Below are 8486 nucleotides of genomic sequence, written 5' to 3'. Positions count from 1 at the left end.
GTTTTCCCACCAAAACCCCCCAAGGCCTTTTTCTAACTCCATATGCCTAACCGCCAGCACCCTGTTCCGTGCCATAAAATGCCCAATCGCCTGATTAACTTTAATATGGGCCCTATTCACAGCCTTGACTGAGCGAACTCCACGCCATACCCTACGCGGAACAATGTCGGACCATATGATCACCAACTTCAGGAACAAAGCCCACAATCTGAGCTTATCAAACTTAATGTCCCTTACAAATTCCCTAAAAGGCCATGCCCCCAAATCCTTACCCCCCACGTGTAACACTAAAATATCCGGGGCACTATCTAACCTGACAAACTGGTGAACCTCTGGTAAAACACCACCCCAAATCATGCCCTTGCACCCAAGCTACCTTACCACCGCCTCCGATCAGGAAAAGCCAAGCTGTTGACCATCTGGTCGTACAGATGCCCGTAAAGCACGAGTGCTGGTTCTGTGCCTGCAAAAGAAAAAGGAGAGAAAACCAAAAACACAATTATTCTCCCCTTATAACAATACAAGCTACCACACCACCCTACAATCTGTCAAGTCTAACATAGAACCTGAACCTGATAGACTCCCAACAACCGATCCTTTTTATAACATTGTCACCCAATCCCCATTGGGCAGCCTCCATCGTCGCCCCTATCCAAAATGAGTGACTTCCATAACCCCCAAACGATCCAAGCATCTCCGAATGATTGCCGTAAACTGAAAACGGGACAGAAATTACCTGACCGGGGTCGTAAAATTTAACCACAAGGCAATATCCTTGTGATCCCACCTAATGTTAGGCCGAACTGCTTTCCGCTGTTGAAATTGCTCGTTGTATCGAAGCCACGCTTGCCCCCGTACAAACAATTCGCCTCCCCAATGGCATCCAGGTAACAGAACAATGCCGAACACCACTCCGGCGTCTTTTCTAGTGTTGATCACGAATATTCGAATTTCGAATTTTTATCGCGAATATAGGTACTTCGAAAATTCGCGAATATTTCGAATATAGTTATATATATTCGTAATTTCGAATATTCGTTTTTTTTTCCCGATTTTTTTTTCTGATTTTATTTTTTATTTTTTTATCAGTACACATGATCCCTTCCTGCTTCTAGCTTGTGGGCCAATAAGAAGGCTGCAATATACTTGACTTTAGGAGTAGTGATGAGCGGCAGGGGTCATATTCGAAAATGAACGATTTTTTTTTTCTTGAAAAAATCGGCAAGGTAATGATTGTGTAATATGCGAATTTTCGTAATTCTAATTTTCGGATTCGAATTTTTATTGCGAATTTTTCAACTTTTAGACAAAGAAGATTATAGCACTATATTAGCTAAATTGCTCTATATTCGTTTTTTCGAATATTCGCTATATTGCTATATATTCTTGTTTTAGAATATTACAAATATTCGAAAAAACGAAGTTATAGCAATGTAGCGAATATTCGAAAAAAACGAATATAGAGCAATTTAGCTAATATAGTGCTATAATCTTCTTTGTCTAATAGTTGTAATTTTTTTCTCATCTGAAGTTCAGATTGGAAAAAAATTACAACTATAAAAAAAGATTATAGCAGTATATTAGCTAAATTGCTCTATATTCGTTTTTTTCGAATATTCGCTATATTGCTATATATTATGAATATTCGAAAAAACTGTTATAGCAATATAGCGAATATTCAAAAAATCGAATATAGAGCAATTTAGTTAAGTGCTATAATCTTCCTTGTCTAATAGTTGTTAAGTTGAAAAATTCGCAATAAAAATTCGAATCCGAAAATTTGAATTATGAAAATTCGCATATTACACACTCATTACCTTGCCGATTTTTTTCAAGGAAAGAAATTGCGAATTTTCGAATATTCGACGAATATTCTAAAAAATATTCGCGAAATATCGCGAATTCGAATATGACCCCTGCCGCTCATCACTAGTCTTTTCCCCTATCATGCTTGCCAATATCACAAACGCCTGCAACCAATTCGGAAAAGTGTGCAGGATCATCCGATACCGCCGATTTTCCTCGTCTTGCTTTTTACTGTCATCCCTCTTAGCCCTATCCAAATAAATTTTTTCCAAGGGGAGCAAGGAAAATATTTCCACGTACTCCCCTTTCCATATTCGCTTGCGCACTTCCTGTTTTGGATGTGCCCCCAATGGGCCCTCAGAGCAAAAGGGGAGGAATACGTTTGTTTTATTATTGTCACGGACGGTGTACAGGAAACAAGACAATGCAACATGCATATATGACTCACTGGATCCAAAGCTAAGGAACCAAAAGGGAGACCCCTGCACAAGAGCTGGCACTTTCCCTGGCTGCTCAGCCTATGCAAAAATCCCAAAGATGGATGGTTGCATATCCACGTACCTCGACTATATAACACCTGAACACCCTACAATAGTGAGGGGACACGACCACCGGCTCCCTACACCAGACACGGAGGGAGTCAGGGTCACCTGGGATCCAGCAAACAGAAAATAACAGATAAATGTACAGCACTTAGTAGTAGCAGACTGGGAAATAGGATCAGCATGCACACACACTCCAGGAAGAAGTATAAGCCGCCCAGTAAAGCATTATGGGGAGGAATTTAAAGGGAAGCAGTCAGTCCAACTACATGACAGCTGAGAGAGGCTAACGAGATGAGGAACTGAATACCACAACAAAGAAAACTCAAGGAGGAGGTTCTGAAAGGCCTCTGTCAGAGCTTCTCAGCTGTCTGGTTGTGACAATTATCTAACCTAATGGTCTCATCATCCACCGGTCCCCCCGCCTGCGTCTCAACCAACACTGAGCCACCACATGCCCCTGACGCAGCCCCCCCAGCACCCGAGGGTCCACCACAACCCCCGCCGACACTCCACACTGGCAACGGCGTCCCCCCTGCCATCCCCCACCTGGCCAACAACCCCGCTAGACCGCCCAGTAAATGACCTAAACCCCTACCTAACTCCGCCGGGGGGCCCCAAACCCCCCCCACACCACCAGAACATGACATAAAAGGCAATACAGTTCCCCAATTTATCTCACCTGGCTGCTGTGATCCCATCAGCCGCAGATCCAGAGTCCAGCCGATATTCCTTCTGCGCTGTCCCAGAAGATTCCGGCGACAACTCTTCACTCCCAGGTCCCCCAGCATCTCCCATGCCAGGGATGTTACAGCCGTTGCTCCCGGATGCCTGCAAGGCAGGGGAGGCGGAGTCAGCTCCATGCCGCTCACAGGAGGAGAAGAGCCTGCTGCCTCCTGCCACATGGCCCGCAGCAGCTCCGTTCCGACCGCCATCTTGGTCCTGCAGAGAGGCCCCCTCCCCACCTGGACGAAGAGGGGAGCCCTCCGCTCGTGGTCACGCTCCCACGCTGCATGTCACCGCTGCATGAGGTATGGGTGACCAAGCCAGGCCACCCCATTAGTCCTGCCTACTTTGTGGATACCTTCCCCGCCGAGGCACACAGGCAGGAGTCTGGCCCTTCTCTTGTCGACAAGAAGGGTCCCTTGTGGGGCTCCTAATGCAGTGCTGGACTCTGGGGCGCTGATCAGAACTGAGGCACGCCGGCAGCCCTTGAAGCTGCTCCTGGACCCATCCTGCACCACGGACTAAGTAGAGCTTCAAGCTGAGACATTTAGAAGGTAACGGGGTAACCTAATAGACTGGTTAGGGTTAGGGTTAGCTGGCTAGCTTATTAGCTTCCCCAATCCACAAAATGGCCCCTGTCTTTTTTCCGCTCCCCCTTATATAACCCCCCGGTCTGTCCTCACCTTTTTAAACAAAGTCTTTAAACTAATCAACTTCAGATCTATAATCCAAAGCTCAATGCGTTCAAGCCTAATAGCTATATAAGTGTAATTAGAGGGCGGCCTTTCCTCCACTACGGGTCCCCTTTATGGGTAGTTGTGCTAGAGCCACATGTAAGCAGTGTATAACGTCCAATTTTGGTGACAGGCTCCCTTTAATCAGTTGTAGAGCTAGCAGAAGTGAGAGGTTGTCCATATGTGCAGTGGACCAGACCGCAGGGGCAGTATGGATCCACAAGATTTACTTAATGCTGTTAAAAACAAAGCAGGGCGCACCATAGGGAAATACCGTTGGTAGACAGATAAAAATAAATGGTTCCAGTACAGGGCTCACCTTTTGTAGTTGTGCTATCTGTAGGCACAACTCTAGTAAAAGCTTGTCAATACATGTGATGGAGTCACGATTCGCTGGTGGATCTGCAGCCGCGGAGGGATGACTTCTTGTCGGAGATCCCTGAAGTCTCCAAGAAATGGTAGGATACAGAGATAAATAGATAAAATATCCCAGGGCGCAAGAATCCAGTCCAGATAGTGATAGTAAATAGAAACGTATTTATTGCAGAAGCACAACGCGTTTCGGGGAGTAGTTCCCCTTCATCAAGTACATAACACTGCAGGGGCAGTATGTGACTGCACGGTGGGCTGATGGGAGTAGTAGTCATACTCACGGTTTTGCAACTCCCCGGGTCTGCATACAGTGATGAGGAAGACAGCACTAAATCACTAAATCCTCCTGGGCACTCTATTGCAGGGATCACCAGCAAGATGGAAATTGAGGTGCCCTTGATGGTATAGGTGTTTATGGTGCTTTGGGGCTGGGACCTCACTTGTTAGTGATGCCAGCACCGTTAGGTGCAATTAGGAGATGAAGTGGAATAAGGAGATCAAGTTTCTTAATAAACTCCCAGTGCTTTACTGAAGCTGATTGAAAGGTCATCAATGTATGCAAAAGTCATTTACAGCAAGGCAGCTTTTACAGTTTTCTATTACAATCAATCTTTCTCCCTTATTTCTCCAGGTTGGAGGGATGTACTATCTCTGCTGTAGTGCATATACCTCTGTATCCTCTCTAGGAATACTATATTCTGACAGATGGCCTTTCTGTCCTTGGTTATGGTGGGTAGCTTGTACCTTAGAAACTCTCCACCTAATGCAAAGGAGACTGGAGCCTGCTAAACGACGGTTACCTTCCTCTGCCAATATTCTCACTCCCTCTGAGTTGCCTGGTTCTTCTGTAATCTTTCCCTTCTATGGGCTGGTACATGGAAATAACTTTGGAGTTTTTATAACTCTCCAAGATGGCTGCTGAGGTGCAGTTTTTACTCTGACATCTCAACACACTGACCTCCTTCTCCTCTGTACTGTGTGTAGGGCGGAGTCAGCCCTAGGAGGCTTGTTAGAACCTCCCCCTCCCTATGCAACTTTATTGGAGCTCATATACAAGCACAATTTACATGAAACACAATCACAGTATTAAGCAGCGTGTTTCAGGACACTGCATATGCTCACTCTAAATAGCCTCAAGTTGCAGAGACTAACCATCTTTGGATGATCTACCAAGAGAGAACCATCTTCACACTGCAGTACTCCATGAAAGGAGAGAGAGGAAGTTCCAGGATCTGTAATGGCCAGAGTCAGTAAGGTACATTGCTGCCTAAAAGCTTATAGACTTTGAGCGGAAAATTGCTAAGACACCATCCACAATGGGACACAACCTAGTCTGTCATATCTTAAACCCTGTATCCTGTAGTAGCATATTACAGCTATTCTACTAAAAGGATTATTGCCAGCCACAGACTCTGCATTGTTGGAACTGTGTTCTGAGGCTGTTAGAAGTACTACAACCTTCATTTTGCACTTCAGTATTGAGAAACTTTATTTTGAAACATCTGGCCTGGTTACTATCTCCAACAAACATCTGTTGACCACCAAATCAATTAATCTCCTGACTGGCACCCTCACCCAAAATGTTAACTCCAAGGGCAAGAGAAGAAAGGGTGTGGCCTCCTATCACTGTCATGGAACGACATTGTGAGGAGAGCCACTGTGATAGACTTTTGCAGCTAGAGCCACTACCACTCCATCTTCTGCTCCGGCTCCACAGTAATGATGTCCCGAACTATTCGCCGGCGAACAGTTCACGGCAAACATGGCTTGTTCGCGTTCGCCGCGGCGAGTGAACATATGTGATGTTCGGGCCGCCTCCTATACATCATCATTGAGCAAACTTTGACCCTGTACCTCACAGTCAGCAGACACATTCCAACCAATCAGCAGCAGACCCTCCCTCCTAGACACTCCCACCTCGTGGACAGCATCCATTTTAGATTAATTCGGAAACTGCATTCTTAGTGAGAGGAGGGACAGTGTAGCTGCTGCTGATTTAATAGGGAAATCGATAGCTAGGGCAGTGTTCTGTGTCCACAGACTCATCTGCTGTAAGGACAGCGTCCTGACAGCACCCTAAAAAGCCCCTTTTACGGCTGGTACATCAGTCTGCTTTTTTTATATATATATATATATATATATATATTGCAGTTGCCTGCCTGTGTGTGAGAGGCTGCAGGCCCACAGACTGTACTGTGTGCACACCATTCATACAGGGTGTCACAATACCTTGCAGATAAAAAAAGTCAATTTATTTTTTCTCTGTGATATAATCGCAGTTGCAAGCCAGTGAGTTTCTGGCCCACAGACTGTACTGTGGCCACTGGCCAGGCCACCACTCATACCGTTACAGGGTGTCACAATACCTTGCAGATAAAAAAAAGTCAATAAATTTTTTCTCTGTGATATAATTGCAGTTGCAAGCCAGTGAGTGTCTGGCCCACAGACTGTACTGTGGCCACTGGCCAGGCCACCACTCAAACCGTTACAGCGTGTCACAATACCTTGCAGATAAAAAAAAGTCAATTTATTTTTTCTCTGTAATAAATATAATCGCAGTTGCAAGCCAGTGTGTGTCAGGCCCACAGACTGTACTGTGGTCACTGGGCAGGCCACCACTCATACCGTTACAGGGTGTCACAATACCTTGCAGATAAAAAAAAGTCAATTTATTTTTTCTCTGTAATAAATATAATCGCAGTTGCAAGCCAGGGTGTGTCAGGCCCACAGACTGTACTGTGGTCACTCGCCAGGCCAGCACTCATATCGTTACAGGGTGTCACAATACCTTGAAGATGAAAAAAAGTCAATTTATTTTTTCTCTGTAATAAATATAATCGCAGTTGCAAGCCAGTGTGTGTCAGGCCCACAGACTGTACTGTGGTCACTGGCCAGGCCACCACTCATACCGTTACAGGGTGTCACAATACCTTGCAGATAAAAAAAAGTCAATTTATTTTTTCTATGTAATAAATATAATCGCAGTTGCAAGCCAGGGTGTGTCAGGCCCACAGACTGTACTGTGGTCACTGGCCAGGCCACCACTAATACCGTTACAGGGTGTCACAATACCTTGCAGTTAAAAAATTGTAAAAAAAAAATTCTCTGTAATAAATATAATAGCAGTTGCAAGCCAGTGTGTATCAGGCCCACAGACTGTACTGTGGCCACTGGCCAGGCCACCACTCATACCGTTACAGGGTGTCACAATTAGGGATGAGCGAACTCGAACTGTATAGTTCGGGTTCGTACCGAATTTTGGGGTGTCCGTGACACGGACCCGAACCCGGACATTTTCGTAAAAGTCCGGGTTCGGGTTCGGTGTTCGTCGCTTTCTTCGCGCTTTTGTGACGCTTTCTTGGCGCTTTTTGAAAGGCTGCAAAGCAGCCAATCAACAAGCGTCATACTACTTGCCCCAAGAGGCCATCACAGCCATGCCTACTATTGGCATGGCTGTGATTGGCCAGAGCACCATGTGACCCAGCCTCTATTTAAGCTGGAGTCACATAGCGCCGCCCGTCACTCTGCTCTGATTAGCGTAGGGAGAGGTTGCGGCTGCGACAGTAGGGCGAGATTAGGCAGATTAACTCCTCCAAAGGACTTGATTAACTGATCGATCTGCAGCTGTGGATCATTGAGCTGCTGATCCTCAATTGCTCACTGTTTTTAGGCTGCACAGACCGTTTGTCAGTCTCATTTTTCTGGGGTGATCGGCGGCCATTTTGTGTCTTGTGGTGCGCCAGCACAAGCTGCGACCAAGTGCATTTAACCCTCAATGGTGTGGTTGTTTTTTGGCTAAAGCCTACATCAGGGTGAAGCTGTCACACCAAGTGCATTTAACCAGCAATAGTCTGTTCATTTTTTGGCCATATACAAAATCAGGGGCAAGCTGCGCCTGTCACCAAGTGCATTTAACCCTCAATGGTGTGGTTGTTTTTTGGCTAAAGCCTACATCAGGGTGAAGCTGTCACACCAAGTGCATTTAACCAGCAATAGTCTGTTCATTTTTTGGCCATATACAAAATCAGGGGCAAGCTGCGCCTGTCACCAAGTGCATTTAACCCTCAATGGTGTGGTTGTTTTTTGGCTAAAGCCTACATCAGGGTGAAGCTGTCACACCAAGTGCATTTAACCAGCAATAGTCTGTTCATTTTTTGGCCATATACAAAATCAGGGGCAAGCTGCGCCTGTCACCAAGTGCATTTAACCCTCAATGGTGTGGTTGTTTTTTGGCTAAAGCCTACATCAGGGTGAAGCTGTCACACCAAGTGCATTTAACCAGCAATAGTCTGTTCATTTTTTGGCC

The sequence above is a fragment of the Bufo gargarizans genome, unplaced genomic scaffold (genome assembly GCF_014858855.1).
Source record: "Bufo gargarizans isolate SCDJY-AF-19 unplaced genomic scaffold, ASM1485885v1 fragScaff_scaffold_782_pilon:::fragment_2:::debris, whole genome shotgun sequence".
In the NCBI taxonomy this organism is placed as follows: domain Eukaryota; kingdom Metazoa; phylum Chordata; class Amphibia; order Anura; family Bufonidae; genus Bufo; species Bufo gargarizans.
The sequence above is the reverse complement of the archived record's forward strand: the minus strand, read 5'-3'. Positions refer to the sequence as shown.